Source organism: Felis catus, chromosome A1, assembly GCF_018350175.1.
Source record: "Felis catus isolate Fca126 chromosome A1, F.catus_Fca126_mat1.0, whole genome shotgun sequence".
NCBI classification, from domain to species: Eukaryota; Metazoa; Chordata; class Mammalia; order Carnivora; family Felidae; genus Felis; species Felis catus.
The window spans coordinates 160008654-160027868 of record NC_058368.1 but is presented as its reverse complement, the minus strand read 5'-3'; the positions used below and the strand labels follow the sequence as shown (position 1 = coordinate 160027868).

The window sequence follows — 19215 nt, the reverse complement described above, 5'->3', positions numbered from 1 at the left end:
TGGTGTCTGGAGGTTATGTGCACACAACATAACCAAAGTTTTAGCTTTTTGGTGGTAAGGAGGGGGAACCATAGTTCAGAGCAGGGAAAGCCCCCAGATGCACCATAAGCAGGGCAATGCAGAGTTCTTACTGACTGAATAATAAAAGAAGCATCTAGTCAAGCAAAGTAATACAGACCTGGGATTTCATATGCAATTATTTTTATAGATCATCCAAACTTAATACTGTAGTACAAAGCAAATCTAAGACTTCCACGCTTTATAAAAATATGTTTCTGGGTTGTCTCAAATCCTCTTTGTAAAGAATTCAGATGTATGTAAATACTAACATAGTAATAGAAATAGTAGTAGTCAGTGAAAACCAGGAATAGGATCGGGAAGAGGCATCAGATTTATTTGTGAATTCGGGTAATACAAATTAATAATTTTTGACTCATTTTTTTGAATTATTAAATAATTCTGAGGGGATAAACTTGACATTATTCAAGCCTAAATTTCTTTAGATCTCTTCTAAATCTACTGCAAAGTTCATAAGTAGTTTCCATTTCATGGACACATACTAAAAAAAAATGGTTTGTTGTGTGGGTGATATTAAGGGCAAAATCAAATTCTGCCATCAAGTGGTTACATAATTTTGCATATATCACATAAACTCTTTAGGCTTTCATTTTCTTACCTATAAAATGAGGGGTTACACAATTACTAAGGATCCTTCATGCTATAAGGGATACATTTGAGGTATAAATGATTCATTAGTAATGAATTTTAAGAGCTTAAAGAACATAAAACTGAAGGAAGCATCTTAAAAGCAAAATTATAGAATTTTGCCTCTGACATATATGCTAAGCTATAGAATTCTTGAAAGTAGTCTGTTACTGCCCTCTCCTGTTAATTATATGGTGAAGATAAGAAATAAACCATAAGAAATGTGAAAGGTACTAATAGGTACATGAAAATATACACAATATCACTAATCATTTGGGAAATGAAAATTACAATCACAATGAGATATCACCTCACATCTGGCCATCATCAAAAAAAAAACAAGAGACAAGAAATGCTGATGAGGATGTGTAAAAAAGGGAACCCTCGTGCAATGATGTTGGGAATGTAAACTGGGGCAGTCATGACAGAAAATAATATGGAGGATCCTCAACAAATTAAAAACAGAACTACGGCATGGTCCGGCAATTCCACTTCTGGGTATGCATCCAAAGGTAATGAAAACCAACTCGAAAACACATGTGCACCTCCATGTTCACAACAACATTATTTACAATAGCCAAGATATGGGACAATCTAAGTATCCATCAATGCATGAGTGGCAAAGCAGTCATTTACCCTCCTACCTATACACACAGTGGAATATTACTCAGCCATAAAAATCCTACCATTTGTTTTGTGACAACGTGGAGAAACTTTGAAGGCATTATGCTAAGCGAAATAAGACAGAGAAAGACACTCTATGACCTCACTTGTATGTGGAGTTTAAAATAAACCAAAACCAAAAACCAAAAACCAAAAAATCGAAACTCATAGAAAAAGAGATCAGACTTGTGGTTAACAGAGGCAGGAGGGTTGGGGGAGAGGGAATTGGAGGAAGGTGGTCAAAAGGTACAAACTTATAGCTATAAGATAAATATGTATTAGGGATGTAATGTATAACATGATGACTACAGCTAATACTGCTATATGATATATAGAAAAAAAGTTACAATAATTCCTAAGAGTTCATCGCAAGAAGAAAATTTTTTCATTTTTCTTTTCTTTTTATTGTATCTATAATGAGAAAATGGATGTTAGCTGAAGCTATTGTTGTAATCATTTCACAATATATATAAATCAAACCATCATTCTGTATGCCTTAGTGATGTATGTCAATTATTTTTCAATAAAACTGGAAAAAAGTAAACCAAATATGAAAGATTTTATTTTAAACTAACTTATTAGATTCCTAATACCTCTCCCAACAAATATTCATTTACTCAGAAAGGAGGAAAGATATTAAAATACTGCATTCATGTTGAGATTGATCAAACATTGTAAATTTTTATAGTTAATAAAAAAGCCCATGACTATCACTGCATTAAGAAATTGATCCAAGGAAATAATATGCAACATATGAGGCATCATGAATTCATGTTATTAAATTTAAGTGTAACACTTCCAAAGCAAAAAAAAAAAAAAAAAAAATTAAGTGTCATAAAGGATCACAGCTGATCTAATCACTATTTTGCCTTTGAAAAAAACAGCAAGGAAATTTCTTTTATATGCAGGCTTGCCAAAATCTCAAAGTTCAAGGATATATCTCAAATATCTTTAATGTCTCCTGACAACTAATGCTGCTATTAGGTATTTTATGTATATTTCCTGTTTTTATTTTGTTTTCTCTTGTCTTTCGTTATTGTTGTTTTATTCTGAGCATCAGAAATAAACATTTTACCTTACAACCCAGCAACTGCATTACTAGGCATTTATCCAAGGGATACAGGTGTGCTGTTTTGAAGGAACAGATGCACCCCCATGTTTATAGCAGCACTATCAACAATAGCCAAAGTATGGAAAGAGCCCAAATGTCCATCAATGGATGAATGGATAAAGAAAATGTGATACACACACACACACACACACACACACACACACACACAATGGAGTAGTACTCAGCAATCAAAAAGAATGAAATCTTGCCATTTGCAACTACATGGATGGAACTGGAGGATATTATGCTAAGTGAAATTAGTCAGTCAGAGAAAGACAAAAGTCATATGAGTTCACTCATATGAGGACTTTAAGAGAGAAAAATGATGAACATAAGGGGAAGGAAACAAAAATAATATAAAAACAGGGAGGGGACAAAACAAAAGAGACTCATAAATATGGAGAACAAACTGAGGGTTGCTGGAGGGGTTGTGGGAGGGGGGATGGGCTAAATTGGTAAGGGGCATTAAGGAATCTACTGAACTCATTGCTTCACTATATACTAACTAATTTGGATGTAAATTTTTAAAAAAATAAAAAATAAAGTTAAATCAAATAAAAAAACTGTACAGCATAGCACATTAACATTGAAATGTAAATTTTGAAATATAATTACTAATAACTGTATTACCAGGTCATTATTTATTAAATATTGATATGTACAATCTGTGCATTAATTTTAGAAATGCTAGCATCTTGTAATGGATACATACATTACCTATAAAAATAAAATTCAGAGGGAATAAGACAAAAAAAAGAAATAAACATTTTAAAATTGCTACATGAATTAACATCTACATTCAAAATGCAACATTTTATTCACTCAACAACTTTTTAAAATGTTTATTTAGGTTTTGAGAGAGAGACGGGGCGGGGGCGGGGGGAAGAGATTGTGAGTGGGAGAGGGGCAGAGAGAGAGGGAGACACAGAATCTGAAGCAGCCTCCAGTCTCCAAGCTGTCAGCACAGAGCCCGACGCTAGGCTCTAACTCACAAAACAGGAGATCATGACCTGAACTGAAGTCAGAAGCTTAGCCAACTAAGCCACCCAGGCATTCCAGCAACTTTTTAAAATTGACATGTAACTCACATACCATAAAATTCACAACTCTAATGTATACAGGGCAGTGATTTTTAGCTAAGTCACAAGGGACAACAACTATCGAATGCCTACCATGTTCCAGGTTTCTGGTCAATTTGATCTTCATGTACTAGCAGAGTTTTCAAATTACAACATGAAAATTCCTTATCTATACCACATAAATCAGGCAGTGTTGGAATAATTCTTAGTTCCTGACCAGAGATGAATTTAGCCAATACAAAAAATGAAATATCCTTCCAGAGTTAAAGACAATTCAGAGTACAATCAAGTTTTGTTTCCCCTTTGGCATAGTCTGCCTTGTTCATGAACCTAGATTAAATCTCTGTTATCACCTGGATAGATGTGGAATGGTTTATAAACAGGTAGAAGGAGATCATAGAATTTTAGGGCTGAGAAGTGCCTTAGAGATCACCTATATCCTATATCTCCACTGAGAAAATCAGGGAACCTAAGACCAGAGAAGGTTAATGACCAGCTCAAAATCACAAACTCAGAGCATAGCTTTCAAATTCTTACCTAGGGCTTATTTCTCTGTAACAGTTTCCCAGCTGCATTTCTTAGGGGCCCAGGATTCTTGAAGGAGCCAACAGGACTTCCAGGACGACAGACAGGTAGCTGAGTGGAAGAACCTCTGCAGCCCTCCCTTACCTTCAATTCTACCATCTTTACTTTTACTTCCTTGATTGCCTATGATTCTAAACAAGTTTTTGTTTAAAGATAGCTTGCCTGCTAAAAAATAAATACATTTAAAATTTTGGAAATGCTTAACCCAAAAAATAAATAATCTAATTTAAAAATGGGCACAAGACATTAATAACATTTTTCTTTTTTTAAAAAAATGTTTATTTGTTTATTGAGAAAGAGAGACAAAGAAAGAATGAGAGGGGGAGGGGGAGGGGCAGATATGGAGGGAGAGAGAATCCCAAGCAGGCTCCATGCTGTCAGTGCAGAGCCTGACATGGGGCTCAATCTCATAAACTGTGAGATCATGACCTGAGCCAAAATTAAGAATCAGAGGCTTAACCAACTGAGCCACCCAGGCGCCGCATGAATAACATTTTTCTAAGGAAGATGCACAGATGACCAACAGACACATGAAAAGAAGCTCAACATCACTCACCATCAGAGAAATGCAAATCAAAACTATCGTGAGATATTACCTCATACCTGTCAGAATCACTAAAATCAACAACATAAGAAACAACAGGCTTTTATGGCAAGGATGTGGAGAAAGGGGAACCTTCTTACACTGTTGGTGGGAATGCAAACTGGTGCAGCCACTGTGGAAAATAGAATGGAGGTTCCTGAAAAAGTTAAAAATAGAACTACCCTACGATCTAGGAATTGCACTAGTAGGTATTTACCCAAATAACACAAAAATACTAATTCAAAGGGATACATGCACCCCAATGTTTACAGCAGCATTATCTACAACAGGCAAACTATGGAAATAGCCCAGGTGTCCATCGACTGATGAATGTATACAGAAGATGCGGTATATATACACAATGGAAAATTACTCAACCATGAAAAAGAATAAAATCTTGCTATTTCCAACAACATGGTTGGAGCTGGGGAGTATTATACTAAGCCAAATGAGAAAGTCAAATACCATATGATTTCACTCATATGTGGAGTTGGAGAAACAAAACAAATCAGCAAAGGGAAAGAGAGAGGGAGAGAGAATGAAGGCAAACCAAGAAACAGATTCTTAACTATAGAGAACCGATGGTTACCAGAGGGGAGATGGATGGGGGGGATGGGTTAAATAGGTACAGGGATTAGGAATGCAATTGTGATAAGCACAAGGTGACGTATGGAAGTATTAAATTATTATATTGTATACCTGAAACTGATATAACACTATATGTTAATTAAGTGGAATTAAAATAAAAATTTTTAAAAATAAAATAAATTTTGGAAATGACTGAAGTACTCCATATTGTCCAGAGGAGGTATGCACCTTATTACTGCACACAGGGTAAATATTCTGCCTAGAAAACTGCTCAACACCACCTAAACACTTAAGAGGTTTCTTACTAAATGATATGTTTTACAAATTGCTCCTTTTTCATGCTAGCAGGGTTTTAAAAATATATTGTGCATATTTGAAAGTCTAAAAAGGAAAGCATTTTTTCATTTACTGACCTCATATTCAGGTACTGAAACTACAGAAAACAAATACACATGGGGAGATGATTGTATTTATTAACGGAATGTGAATATACATGAAAAAAAACCCAGATTCCTGACTATAGTTTCCATAGTATTAATTAATCCGAATTGAAAATAGATTAGCATCTTCCCAAGAACACTTGATTTTTAAAAGAATTTATAAAGGCTTTAAAGTCTAATTATGCCTAAAGGAGCAATATAGACACTTTGCCAATTAGTTTACTCAAATATATACTCAGTACTAGTATCGTACTTCTACTAATATAGTATTTATTTCCTAGGGGAACCAGTCTTCAAGGAGTACAAAAGGCTGATCTGACACTTAGCGTGACCAACTGAACTAGGGAGTAAAAAGAGTGGGGTGAACACAATAGATTACCAAAACTCTGAAAATCATGTCAATAAATTGTCTTCTGTACACTTTGATACTTTCTAGGTCACTTAGTATATTAGTTTTCCCCAAGAAAGTACCACAGATTGGGTTTCTCAGAAAACAGAAATTTATTTTCTGAGTTCTGTGATGCCAGAAGCTCAAGATCAAGGTGTCGGCAGGGTTGATTTCTTCTGGAGCCTCTCTCCTTGGCTTGTTGGCCATTTTCCCCCGAGTCCTCACACGGTCTTCCCTTCGTACCCATTTTCAAATTTCCTTTTTATGAAGACACCAGTCATATTGGATTAGCTTAATTCCCTCTTTTAAAACTTTATCCCCAAATGCAGTCGCATTCTGAGGTACGGGGAGTTGGGACTTCAACGTATGTATTTTGGGAAGGCACAATTTAGTTCACAATGCTTACCATGAAGCAATAAATGCTGCTTGTAAATGTTTAACAAGCAGCTCTCCAAAAAGGAAAGGTCCTGCATGGTAGCATTTGCTAGTTTCTATGATAAAAATTCTCCCACCACAGCCTGTTTCAAGCTACCAATGTGATTTCTCTGAATACAGATTTGGGAAGGGATATGCCACAACACACCATTTTTAAAATTATTTCTGCCATAGAAATATATAGACATAACTAACCTTAAGAGAGAAGGAGTCAACAAACGTTTCCGTATAGTGCTAGGTAGTAAATATTTTCGATTTGCTCACCTCTTGTGTTGTAGGAAGAAAGCAGCCATAGGCAATATATAAACAGAAGGTCATAGCTGTGTTCCAGTAGAACTCCACTTTCCCGTTGGCCTTTGCCTGGTGATACGGACTTGGAGAGATCTAGTGTTGTAATTGCTTCTTCAGTAGCTTTCAATCAGCCCTCCGTATTTCAGCGTTCCTTCCCATCCCCTGGATCAAGTTCTTTGGCTACTCGTTGCTGGCACACCTGAGCCTTCTCAGGCTAGATCAGTAGGGCAGACATGGAAGTGCACTACTTCGATCTCCCTTCAAGATAGAACTTGCAGTTCAGCTGCAATTAATGCCATTAAAGTAATTGCCTCTACCTGCAGCATTTTTGAGTTTTGATACAGCATTCCAGTGGAGACAACCTCTTCTCTGGTAGCCCTCAGCCACTGACTGAGCGTGGCAATCACACTAGGGCACAGCCATTTCTCCCGTTGTAGGATTTCCCCAACAGGCAATATTTGTTCCAGAGCTCCATGTCGTGTTGTGTGAGCTTTTGTCAGATTTGTACCATAATCTGAAAGCTTTGTTTCCCGATGCTGCTGTCTTTACCTTTCTTCCAATAGACTTCCTGTACAACTAACTTCATGTCATCTTTTTCTTGGAACACTCAAGGCGGCACAGTTGATAAAAGGTGTCGTCTGAGAAAGCAGTAGATGGGGTTTGGGAAACTAAATCAGAACTGTCCCACTGTCAATGAACCTCACCACACATGGTATCTGGGGCACGGAGAGGCCCTAGGAGAAATGTGGTGGCCCAGTTATGCTAGTTGGTGCTAAGGCAATTATTCTGAAGCAGAGGAATGCCATGGCTGGGGCAAAAATTTCAGGCAATTCAAAAGTGTGTGTACATGTAGGAACAATACATACAAGGTCTTATTAAGTTGCACAAAGGCCTACAAAAGGTTAATGAAAACCAGAGAGCAGTTAACCAAGTGAAAACTCATTACTTCACTAGTAGCTTCCAAAGTCACTCTTAAACCCTACCCTGGGAAAACAGAAAAAGCTTGAACAGCAAACTCAAAACTTAATTAATCAAGAAAGTTTTAAAACAATTGAAGCCAAGGATAGGTAACTTGTTGGACAACTTGGGACCCTGACACATGGGATATAGACAGCTGTGCGGATGCCCCCAAAGATTCTGGCTGCTGAGACTCATCTGAACACTCAGAGCCTACGTATGTTCCCCACTTTTCTGATTAAAAGTTAGCACTCCCTTCAGGCAGAAAGTTACTATAGTGAGTGGTTCTGAACAAAGCAAAAGGAGGCTCTCTCAGAAACTTACCTCACCTTCTCTCATGGCTGCCATACCAATAACTAGGGTTAAGTCATAGCATAATCCACATGGGAATAAGCTACCCCTGATTTATATCCCAAAGAAGAGCAAGAACTAGTCAGCATATACTGATAGCAAACAGAGGAGTATTTGGGACTGGATTTTCAGAGTGCTTCATCAAGAGAGCTAGAACATAAACTAGACAAGGCTGAGCTTATTGACTTGGAAGCGTTCTTGGAATATGGGATTTAACACCCTGGCAGGGTCCCAGGGGGTGGTGCAAACCTCCTGTTAGGATGGTTCCTAGAAGTCTGGACAAAGTACTGGTATGCTGAGAGATGTTGAAATACCTGAATTGCCATGGCAAGCAATGGAGGGCGAGATTTAAAAGATCAGAAAAGTAGATATATTATTGAGGCCAGGAGCCCACAGGGAAGATTATGTTCCATGAGAGAGGTCAGAGGATACACCATTCACCAAAACATTGGGCATGCCCTGGTAAGAGAGGCATTACCCTTACAAAGAAGTTCAGTGACAGCTTGCCTTTAAAGGCCAGAGTTCATAATAGGTGATATTATCATAGAACTTGGCTTATTAACAGCAACAGGAATGTTGGGACCCAAATGCACAATAGATCCAGAAGACAAAACTTAATGCTAGAAGTCAGGGTATTCACAATTATCCTAATAACTGTCAAAACCAGCATGATAGCCAAAGGAGTTAACCTGGAAAGAGTTGTAGAAATGTTTTCTAGAACTCAGTGTTCCTAGGGGGAGAAATTGATGGGCAGTCAACAAGGATACTGCCTAATATATGTAATCAAAGAAAGCAAGAGTGGATGAAGATACTTGGTCATAATAGAAAAAAAAAGTCATGATCCCTTGCCCAGTTCCCAGATCTGAGCTCATTTTCAGGCCCAGAACCTGTTGATTATAGAGGCAGCCAGGTCCTGGAGGAAAGGACTCCACAATACTATGGAAAATAGATATTATACTGATTCTTCTAGTTAGTCCTTCTCCCAAGGGAACCTCGGCTATTTTCTCAGGTGACTGAACATTAAGGAAAAGGAAATATCCAGACATTTCAGGGAAAATTGGACATAGGGTATGAGTTGACATTGATACTTGGAGACCAAGAGTATTATCCTGGTCTCCCCATTAAAAATAGGAACATATAAAGGCCAGGTAATAAATGTAGTCCGGGACAGATCTGGGCTCGCAATGACTACAGTGGGTCTGTGGAAACAGCTAGCGCTCTCATTTCTTCAGTCCCTAAAGGTTACGAGTATGATTGACATATTCAGCAGTTGGAGTAATCCCCACATTGGGTTTTAGCTCCTAAAGCAAGAGCTGTTACAGTGGGGAAGGCTAAATAGGAGTCTTGGAAACTAATACCCCGTTCACCTCTGACTAAACTACAACAAAACCAAAGCAATATATCATATTTTGGGTACAGATGGTAAAGATGAGTGCCACTCCTAAGGATCACAAGGATGCCTGGGTGGTAGTCTGTAACGGTTAATTTTATGTGTCAACTTGACTGGGCCACAAGGTGCCCAGATATTTGGTTAAACATTCTGGGTGTGTCTGTAAGAGTGCATCTGGATCCAAATTTACATTTGAATAGGTGGACTGACTAGATTGTCCTCCCCAATGTGAGTGGCTCTCATCTGGATTTATTGAAGACCGGAATAAAACAAAAAAGGCTGAATAATGGAGAATTTTCTCTGTCTGTCTTAGAGATGGGAATCAGTCTTCTGCCTTTGGACTCAGACTCAGACTTGAACTTACAACATCAACTCTCCTGGGTCTCAGGGCTTTGGACTAGGACCAGAACAATACCATCAGCTCTCCTGGGTCTCCAGCTTGCCAAATGCAGATCTTGGGAATTAGTCTCTAAAGCATGAGCCAATTCCTTAAAAAAAAAAAAAAAAAAAAAAAAAAAAAAAAATTTAAAGACATATATATTTATCTATCTCCTATTATTCCATTCCTCTGGAGAACCCTAATACATGGTCCCTATCATATCTCCATTTAATTCACTTGTCTGCCCCCTGCAAAAACTGGGTGAATCCTGGAGAATTATTATATACTACCATAAGCCCAAACAAGTAGTAGCCTTGACTGCAGCCCAGGCTTGGCCTGTCCCTTTAATAGAGCATATTAATATGGCTTCAGTTACAAAGTATATGGTAAAGCAAACTGAGCACAGAATCTTCTGGAAGTTTATGCTATTTTACTTTTTTTTTTTTTTTTTAATAGTTGCCTCACACACACACCTCATTTATCTGAATATTCTTGGCCAGTTGTCTTTCAGGTTTTCAAAATCATTCCTAAAATTTTTGTAGAAACTAGTTTCCCTTCTTAGTTCACCAGTTTATGTAATTTTTTTCAATGACTTAACTACAATAACAACTAGCATTAACAGGCTTCAAAGAACAAACACATAATTTAAAATATGCAATTCAACTTATAGGAGCAGAAATGTATATTGCACTCGAGTAGCTTACCACCTATAAGCACACCTTTAGAAGTTCGGTGTGCTGATGACAGCAGTCAGTGTGTTTTACAGAGGGAATGGAAAGGGTGGGTTCTTCATTCCAAGGAGGTGTAGTGGATTTAAGATTAAGTGGCCCTCAGTTGTGATTATGTTTATACTCAGAAAGGACATGATTCTCCTCTCCTTCCTAGAGCCATGTATGTGTATATGGTGGGGGCGCAGATGAAATGAAAGGCAGTGGTACAGAAATGTACTTTTGATCTTTCCAACCCTAAACAGATCTGATCTTATCCTTTGCCTGCCCCAGACCATTGCTAGTTCTCATTGCTCTCAAGACAAATAAAAACTCCTTCAAAGTGCTGTGTAAATCCGTTCACCAGCTTGGAGTCCCTGTGTTTTCAATCATATTTGTACCTTTTTCCACTTCCCCCACTGACCCTCCTGCCCTGCCAAAGCAGAAGGGATCATGCTTTTCCACTTGCTTATGACTTTGCCACTCAGTCTAGAATGAAATTTTCTTTCTTCTTCAGGGTGACTATATAATTTACTGTCCAAACTGGTCCATACTTGAGAGCAAAAGGGGACACGAACCAGGTGGGACAATGGGAGAAAATACAAAAACTGGGGTAGTCAATATTCATTATGGGCCCACTGATTTCCTCACTTCTGTGATCTCAGTGCCTAACACTCAGAGGATGCTCCAAAAATTTTGGTTGAAAATTGATTATATATTTTATGATCTTCTCCTACTGCTGTTTTTTATTTCCCTCTAACACATATAGAAACTGTGTGAATTATCGAATGTGCCCTTTCTTCATGGCAGCAAATTCCAGACTACATAGCAAGAGGACACAGGCTGGATTTCAGCCACTACTTTCCTCTCACGCGGGCATTTTTCTGTAGTGAAAAAAAAATTAAATGTGTCTCCAATTATTTATCCTATAAAAAATTAAGTGGTTGTGGGAGATACAGAAACACTCCACTAAAATATACGTTAGACAACATTTGAAATCTGGATGAGAAAAGATGCAAAGTGAATTTGTAGTAAGAGGAGGAAAGTATCAAATTATCCAACTAGAATTTTATGCAGAGTGAACAAGAGAGCACTGTGAAAATCTATAGGGGAACGATAAATTTGCTTCACATTGAAACAGGAAAATATTTTACAAGAGGAGCATGGGGCCATAATATTACTTAGAGAAAGCATACTGTCAGTATCAAACTAAAAAAAAAAAAAAGAAAAACATACTCTTATTGCTCAGAAACAGGTTATGACAACTGTATACATAAAATGCTCATTTTGTTCTAAGAAATCTTAACAAACAAGAAATATGGGTTGTTCAATACTTCTGCAGCATAGTACATACATTTAGAGATATTATCCACTGGGCACTTTAAAAACAGACAAATCTGCTAACTTTTTATCTTTTAAGAGCCTGCCTTTCTTTCTATGTGCACTCTCTATACCCCACTCTTCTATTACCATTCTCTACATCTAGGATGTCAGATACTTTGGTCAAAAAGTAATTAAAAAATCATTTTTTTAATGGACTCAGTTTAAAATTCTACACTTTAGGGTGCCTGGGTGGCTCAGTTGGTTGAATGTCCGACTCTTCAGCTCAGGTCATGATCCCAGGGTTGTGGGATCCAACCCCGAGTCAGGCTCTCTGCTGAGTATGGAGTCTGCTTGGGATTCTCTCACTCTCTTTCTCTCCCCCTACCCTCTACCCCTCTTCCCTGCTCATGTTGTCTAAAATAAAATAAAAAATTCTAAACTCCTTTGGTTCTTTTTGAAAAAGTCTAAAAAATTAAAGTACATGGTTAAAAAAATGAAGTAGTTTTGATGGACTAACAACTAAAAGAATAACCGATGCCTCCTTTCTCTTCTCTTCATCTCTGGGCCCTGAGGCAAACACTTTTCAGGTATTTAAAGCTGTTTCTTCTGTTAACAAGCCCCATTTCCTAAATAATATATATTAAAAGCTATTTTATTTCTTTATTTACATATTTTAGACAATGTCTCTTCACTTGTTAAGAGACTTATTAAGACAAACCTGATAGGGCAGAGGACACCTGCGTGGCTCAGTTGGTTAAGTGCCCAACTTTGGGTCAGGTCATGATCTCCAGTCCTGACAGGGTTTTGTCAGGTAGGATGCCTCAACTTCTAGTAATATCAACCCACCTCATTTAAGAAATAAGAACTGCACTGATTTCCACAATTGGAAGCCCAGAGTTTATTGTGAACCCGAGTCCACTTCCAGTGGCACTGGCTCCATTTCTCTGTGGTTCCCTCAGTTCTATTATCCTCGGTATGATGTCCCCATCCTTAGACTGCCTCTCCTGTGGAGGTAAATGGGTTGTAGGAATTCCTGGTTTCACATTAACACAGCTGACATCCAAAATAAGAAAGAGGTCATTCTCTGATTTTTAACATTAAAACAAAGAAATCTCTTTTTCTGAATACCTAGACAAACCCCCGATAGACCTCTACTACAAATTGGGTTATATGTTCATTCCTGAACCATTCCCTGTAATCTAGGGGATGCCATGAATTTATTGGCTTCAAACTGCCCATCCACAGATTTATTAGAGTAGCAAGGGGAATTGGATTACAATAATTGATTTCATCAGGATGAGCTCTAAAGGGACTACATGGCCACTATGCAATGGGGAAAGGGTGGAATGGATGTTGGATCAGCAATGCCAACTTCCACCATAGGCAGTTAGCACTCACTTACTACATTCACCCCCTACCACTCCAGGAGGATTACATTGCCGTATGTATTAAAATCCCTAATAGTGTCAACTTCATGATAGCCATGAAAAAGATGGCAAGAGGGTACTACAATTTTATTTCCTTTCTGTAGAATGTTTGTTTTACCTGTAATTTTTAATTGCTTTTAAAAATCCTACCAAAAAAAGTTACTTTTAACATATCCTCAAACTTTTCCAAATGTTTCATCGTATCAACTGATCAGGAAGATTATCTTGTAGTAGGGGAGAAAACAATAGGCCAGTAAGACAAGTAAAATGAGATAACTGTAAATCCTAATCACTATTTGTATGAGGAAAATAAAGAAGGGAACTAGCAAAAGTAACTGAGGAAAGCCTCTTTAGAGAATGCTGTTTAGAGGGCCTCTCTGAGGAAGTGACATCTGACCGGAGACCTACAGGATGACGGATAGCCTGCAGGAGAAGAGCTGAGAGAAGCATTCCAGGCCTAGAAAGGACAAGAGCAAAAGCCTGCAAGTGGAGAAGAATTTGGCAGGCTTGCGGATAGAAAGGAGGCCAAGTGGCTGGGACATAATGAGTAGGGGGGAGAATGATGGGGTAAGACTCTGCAGAGCTAGACTGAAGTGAGGTCATGCAGGCTCTTGGAAGACCATGGAAAAAGGTTGGATTTTTCTGAAAGGGTGTCAAACAGTGGAGCAATAGGATTTACTTTACGTTTTTAAAGACACTCTACGGATTCTTTGTTAAGAGTAGATTCAGAGGGGGGGTGGGATAAGAGCTGAAATGGGAAGTATGAGAATAGGCACGATACTGGCTGCCACTCCCTTCCTCATAGCAATTCTACAGACTGTACTCTTTATACTATGTTATTTATTTATTTATTTTTTGTTTATTTATTTTTGAGAGAGACAGAGCATGAGCAGGGGAGGCGCAGAGACAGAGGGAGACATAAAACTCAAAGCAGGCTCCAGGCTCTAAGCTGTCAGCACACAGCCCAACGTGGGGCTTGAACTCACGAACCGCAAAACCATGACCTGAGCCAAAGCTGACTGAGCCACCCAGGTGCCCCATCCTATGTTTTTTTTTTTAAAAAGTTTGAATAGTGTTGAAAATGTTTAATCAGCTTTATTTATTAGTGACTAGATGTTAATTTAACTATGAAGACAGAAAGAACATCAAATTTAAAGTACTGGTACTTGTTTGTCTTATTTATTTCAGATGAATCAGGTAGGCTCACCTACCATCTTCTCTGGAAGTTTTGCTAGTGACATAAATAAAAGGATAGTGTCATGTAATTTTTACTTACATTTCTCTAATGAAAGTGATCTTAACTAGTCAGAGTAAACAATAGGTGATCCACCATATTAAATAATATTAAGAAAGCATAAAATCAAATTGATTTTTAGTTTTTTTTTTTAAATAAAGCATTTATGCCTTAATATGCTATACCAAATCTCTAAATATTTCACATTTCAGGGTGAAAAATTAACAACTATGGAGAATTTAAAATGTGAAATGTGTGCCGGGATGGCTCAGTTGGTTGTGTCCAACTTTGGCCCAGGTCATGATCTCATGGTTTGTGGGTTCAAGCCCCACGTTGGGCTCTGGGCTGACAGCTCAGAGCCTGGAGCCTGTTTCAGAATCTCTCCCTCTCTCTCTTCCCCTCCTCTGCTCATACTCTGTCTCTCTCTCTCTCTCTCAAAAATAAATAAACTTAAACAAAAATTTTTTTTTAAATAAAATGTGAAAAGAGATAGAGAAGCTTCTGGCTAAATGAGCACGTCTCCTTCCTCAATGTTAATACAAAAATTAGTATAAACAAACAAATAATTTGAATGTGAGTGCTCACTCTACTGAACTCAAATTAGATTCCTTGTTTATTATTATGTACCCTCTGGCCTTATGGCTTTGTCCTCTCTCTTCCTTCTGCATGGAATGCCCCTGCCCCTGCCAAATATCTGCACGACTCTCTGCTTTACTTTATTCAGTTTTTGGCTCACATATCTATGACCTTATCAGAAAAGCTCTCTGTGACCTTGTTTAAAATACCATCTCCATCACCCTCCATCCCTCTGAAAATACGTATTTTTTTCTTCGCAGCGCTTACCACTACCAGATATAAGGTATGTTTAATTTCTGGCTCCCCACACATGAACACAAGTTCCAAAAAAATGCAGAGACTTGGATTTTTTGTTGATTGCTGTATGTCAAACACCTAAAACAAAAAGCACAATATGTATCTGTTTCACATATAGCTGTTGAATAGAATGTGTCCCTATCAAAATAGGACCTACATTCTTAGCATTAAATGAGTCTCTGCTGTATTAAATTAATAATGACTCAACTATATTCTTTTCAATGGAAGACTTTCTTTGCCCCTATATAGTGAATTCCAGGGACAGGCTCTGGGGCATGTCCTCCTTGTCTCCAAAAATACAAGGTCCTCTGAAGCTAATGTCACAGGTCTATCACTGGTCAGCCCTCCACAGCTGTCCACTTCTAGTCATTCTGTTATTTATTGACCGCTTTATTTCCTGGTTTATTATCCTATTTCCCCTTTCCAACACTATACGTAGTCATTCTCAGTGACTTTCAAGTATATTTAGATGATCCATCCAATGGCATAGTCTCTTAGTTCTTTTGTTACGTTTTTGTTTTTTAACCTCTATCATTCCTTTTTGTTTCTTTCTTAGGATTTCCAACTCTCTCCGTACATTGCCCATCTGCTCTTTTATGCTGCCTACTTTGTTCATTATTGTTCATTGTATATTAATCATAGTTGTTCTAAATTCCTCATCTGATAATTCCCAACAACTCTGCCATGTCTGGTTCTGATGCTTACACTGTCCAAGTTGTGTTTTTTTTTGCCTTTTGGTATACGTGGAAATTTTTTCTTCATAGTTGGACATAATGTACTGAATAAAAGGAATTGCAGTAAATAGACTTAGTGATACAGTGTTGAGGTGTTGGTGGAGGAGAAACATTCTACAATCAGGTGATTAGATCTTAGTCTTTTAGTGTCCCTAGGTCTCTGAACTGTGAACTGGGTTTCTCGGTTTTTTTCTGTCCTCCTGAGGTGAGACAGGATGACTAGAGTGGGTAGGAATTGGGTGTTTCCCTTCCCCTAGGTCAGTTAGGCTTTGATAATAGCCTAGCAAGTTAGGTAGGTGCTGGCTAACTAGTTTCTCCTGAGGGCAAGCCTGTTTTAAAAGAAGAGAATGATCTGAAGTATGTTCAAATGGTTCTTTCCCCCTCCCCCTGTAGAAAGCACAAGGGAATTCTTGTCAGATATTTGCTGTGGGAACCTAGTCAAGCTCTTGGAGGTAAATCTCACAATATTTGGGTAGGCCCCTCTATGACTGGGTCCCCTGATTTTGTAACTCTCAGAGTTGTCTACACAAAGCCTCCAGCAATTCATCAATTACAGTTCAGACTTTTCTAATCTGTGTATTTGTTTGTCTTGCCAATCTTGGTGGCAGAGGTTTGTCCTGTGTTGTCCCTTCTCTTCCTGATCCAAGAAGAGTTGCTGATTGTATAGTTTGCTAGCATAGAGTGGAGACTTCCAAGCTCCTTACACATGGAACCTTCGTCACTTCCAAAGACCATTGCCAACCTCAGTTTATATCCTGGACTAATCCTGGACTGTGTAAATACTGATAACTGTACTCTGTGAAATATCAATTTTGAACATCCTTTTTGGTCCACTACTTCCTATATGTCCAGCTCACTTTAGTTTGCTGTAAGTCTTTAGCTTCTTACAGACCTCCAGTTCATTGACATCCTCCTCCACTCCCACTGCTTTTTAATTATCTATATTCACTCTTACATTTACCCAGCTTGGATTTCATGTTTTCATCATACGACCATTCCTTTTGAAGTGAAATCAACTGCCTTGACTCCCATCTCTCTGTTGAGCTCATTTCACAAAATCTGAAATCTGCTTGATTTCAATTATTTGTTTCTTTGTACAGAGACCCAAGCAATTTCATAAAGAAATAATACAATCAGCTAACTCATTTCTCTTTAAACTCATAACCACAGACTGCAAACAAACATCCAAGATAATCTGGTAGTCCTACTATGCTTCCCTAGGAAATTCGTCTTTACATCCTATAAGGGGAAAATGCCATATATATATATTTTTTTCCTATCATGTCAGACTCCTTCACTTTTACTCATTTTCAGCTGATGATCTATTTCCATAAGTCATGGTGAATACAGAAACCATCAGACAGGATTTACTTCATTTTCATTATAACAAATATTCAAACCTCTCTGCATCTGCACTCACCTTCTCAGCCTTCTTTTCTGTTAAAATGGAAATAGTGTCATTTTCTCAATCATGGGTGACTGTAACTCTTGACACCTATATTTTCTCTTCTTCTCAGTGTTGCTTCTTCAGTTATTCTGTCTACAGCACATCATCAAACTTTCATTCTCTGCTTATTATTCATGCCAGTGTACCAACATATATCAGTATTTTCAACTAAAAAAATGCTTTGTTGACTTATACCATCCATTACCACACACCTTTTCACAACAAAGGTTTTATGTACACACACATACACACATACTTTTTTTAGTAAACAGTGATATTGAATGTTTATGGGAAAAAAATAGCATCTCCCTCTCCCAGTCGTCTCCACTCTGAAATACCTTCAACATTTCTAGTGCTTTGATATTCATCTCCACATTCCCCTCCAAAAATACTTGTTTGCTATTTACTGATATATTTAGATTCTACTGTATAGCAAATAAGGTCCTCAACTCAAATGTTACTCTTCTATCCCAAATTAATCTTGATTCCACCTTTTCTACATTTCAAAGATACTCTTCTAATCCTCACAGCTATTGTATACTAGAATAGCTTTATAAGTGAAGAGTTAGAGCCATTTTCACTTTTGCTACTATTATCCATTTTCTACATAGCAGCTACAATTTTGTAGAAAGTAAATCAGATTATGCTATTCTTTGGTGTAAAGCCTTTCAATAGCATCTTCTTGTGTTTGGAATTAAACCCAAATGCTTTCCAGAGACGACAAGGCTCTGGATCAAAGGAGGTTCCTTGAATGTCTTTTGAGTCCATTAGCAACTTAACTTCTCACACACTATGCTACAGCTATACTTGCCTCCTTTGGTTCTTCACATAGAAGAAACCCCTTCTTACCTTACGGTCTTTGCACCTGTTCTTCTTCCTGCTTTTCCCATGGTTCTTCATACAATAGGCACTACCTCATCCTCCCAGTAACAGCTCAAAGAAGCCTTCCCTGACCACTCTACTTCTCTTTCCATTTAAGTGTTTTTACTTTCTCTGGCGTTACCTCACCTTTCCCCTACAAAGCCCATCCCAGTTTGTAACTTCTTTCCTTAATGATCTCTCTTCTTTCCCTCCCCCAAAGTAGAATATAAACTCCAAGTGAGAAAAAAACCCATGTCCATCTTAACACTGCTTTCCATGTACCTACCACAAGGATAGGCATAGAAAGCGAACTTAAGAGGGGTGCCTGGGCGGTTCAGTCATTTAAGCCTCCGAGTTTGGCTCGGTCATGATCTCACGGTTCCTGAGTTTGAGCCCTGCGTCGGGCTCTGTGCTGACAGCTCAGAGCCTGGAGCCTGCTTCGGATTCTGTGTCTCCTTCTCTCTCTGCCCCTCTCTTGCTCACACTCTGTTTCTCTCTCTAATAAACATTAAAAAAATCAAAAAAAAAAAAAAAAGAGCACCTAAGAAATACTTGAATAGGGGCACCTGGAAGGCTGTTGGTTGGGCGTTCAACTTCGGCTTAGGTCATGATCTCATGGTTTGTGAGTTCCAGCCCCGTGTGGGGCTCTGGACTGACAGAGCCT

The 19215-nt window shown here is 38.2% G+C and overlaps 1 long non-coding RNA gene across 6 annotated transcripts in view; it reads right to left on the bottom strand.

Annotated features, from left to right (window-relative positions):
• Positions 1–18978, bottom strand: part of LOC109502465 — a 99321-nt gene extending 80343 nt beyond the window's left edge. For 3 of the 6 annotated variants that reach the window (XR_006583390.1, XR_006583383.1, XR_006583393.1), the window contains exons 1-2: positions 12822–14330; positions 6842–10054 (exon numbers count right to left, since the gene is read on the bottom strand). This is a non-coding gene — a long non-coding RNA (uncharacterized LOC109502465). Of the gene's footprint in view, positions 1–6841; positions 10055–12821; positions 14331–15479 lie in introns of those variants that run through there. The other 3 variants (XR_006583392.1, XR_006583391.1, XR_006583385.1) reach the window with 3 other exon arrangements.
• Between the last annotated feature and the right edge of the window lie 237 nt (positions 18979–19215).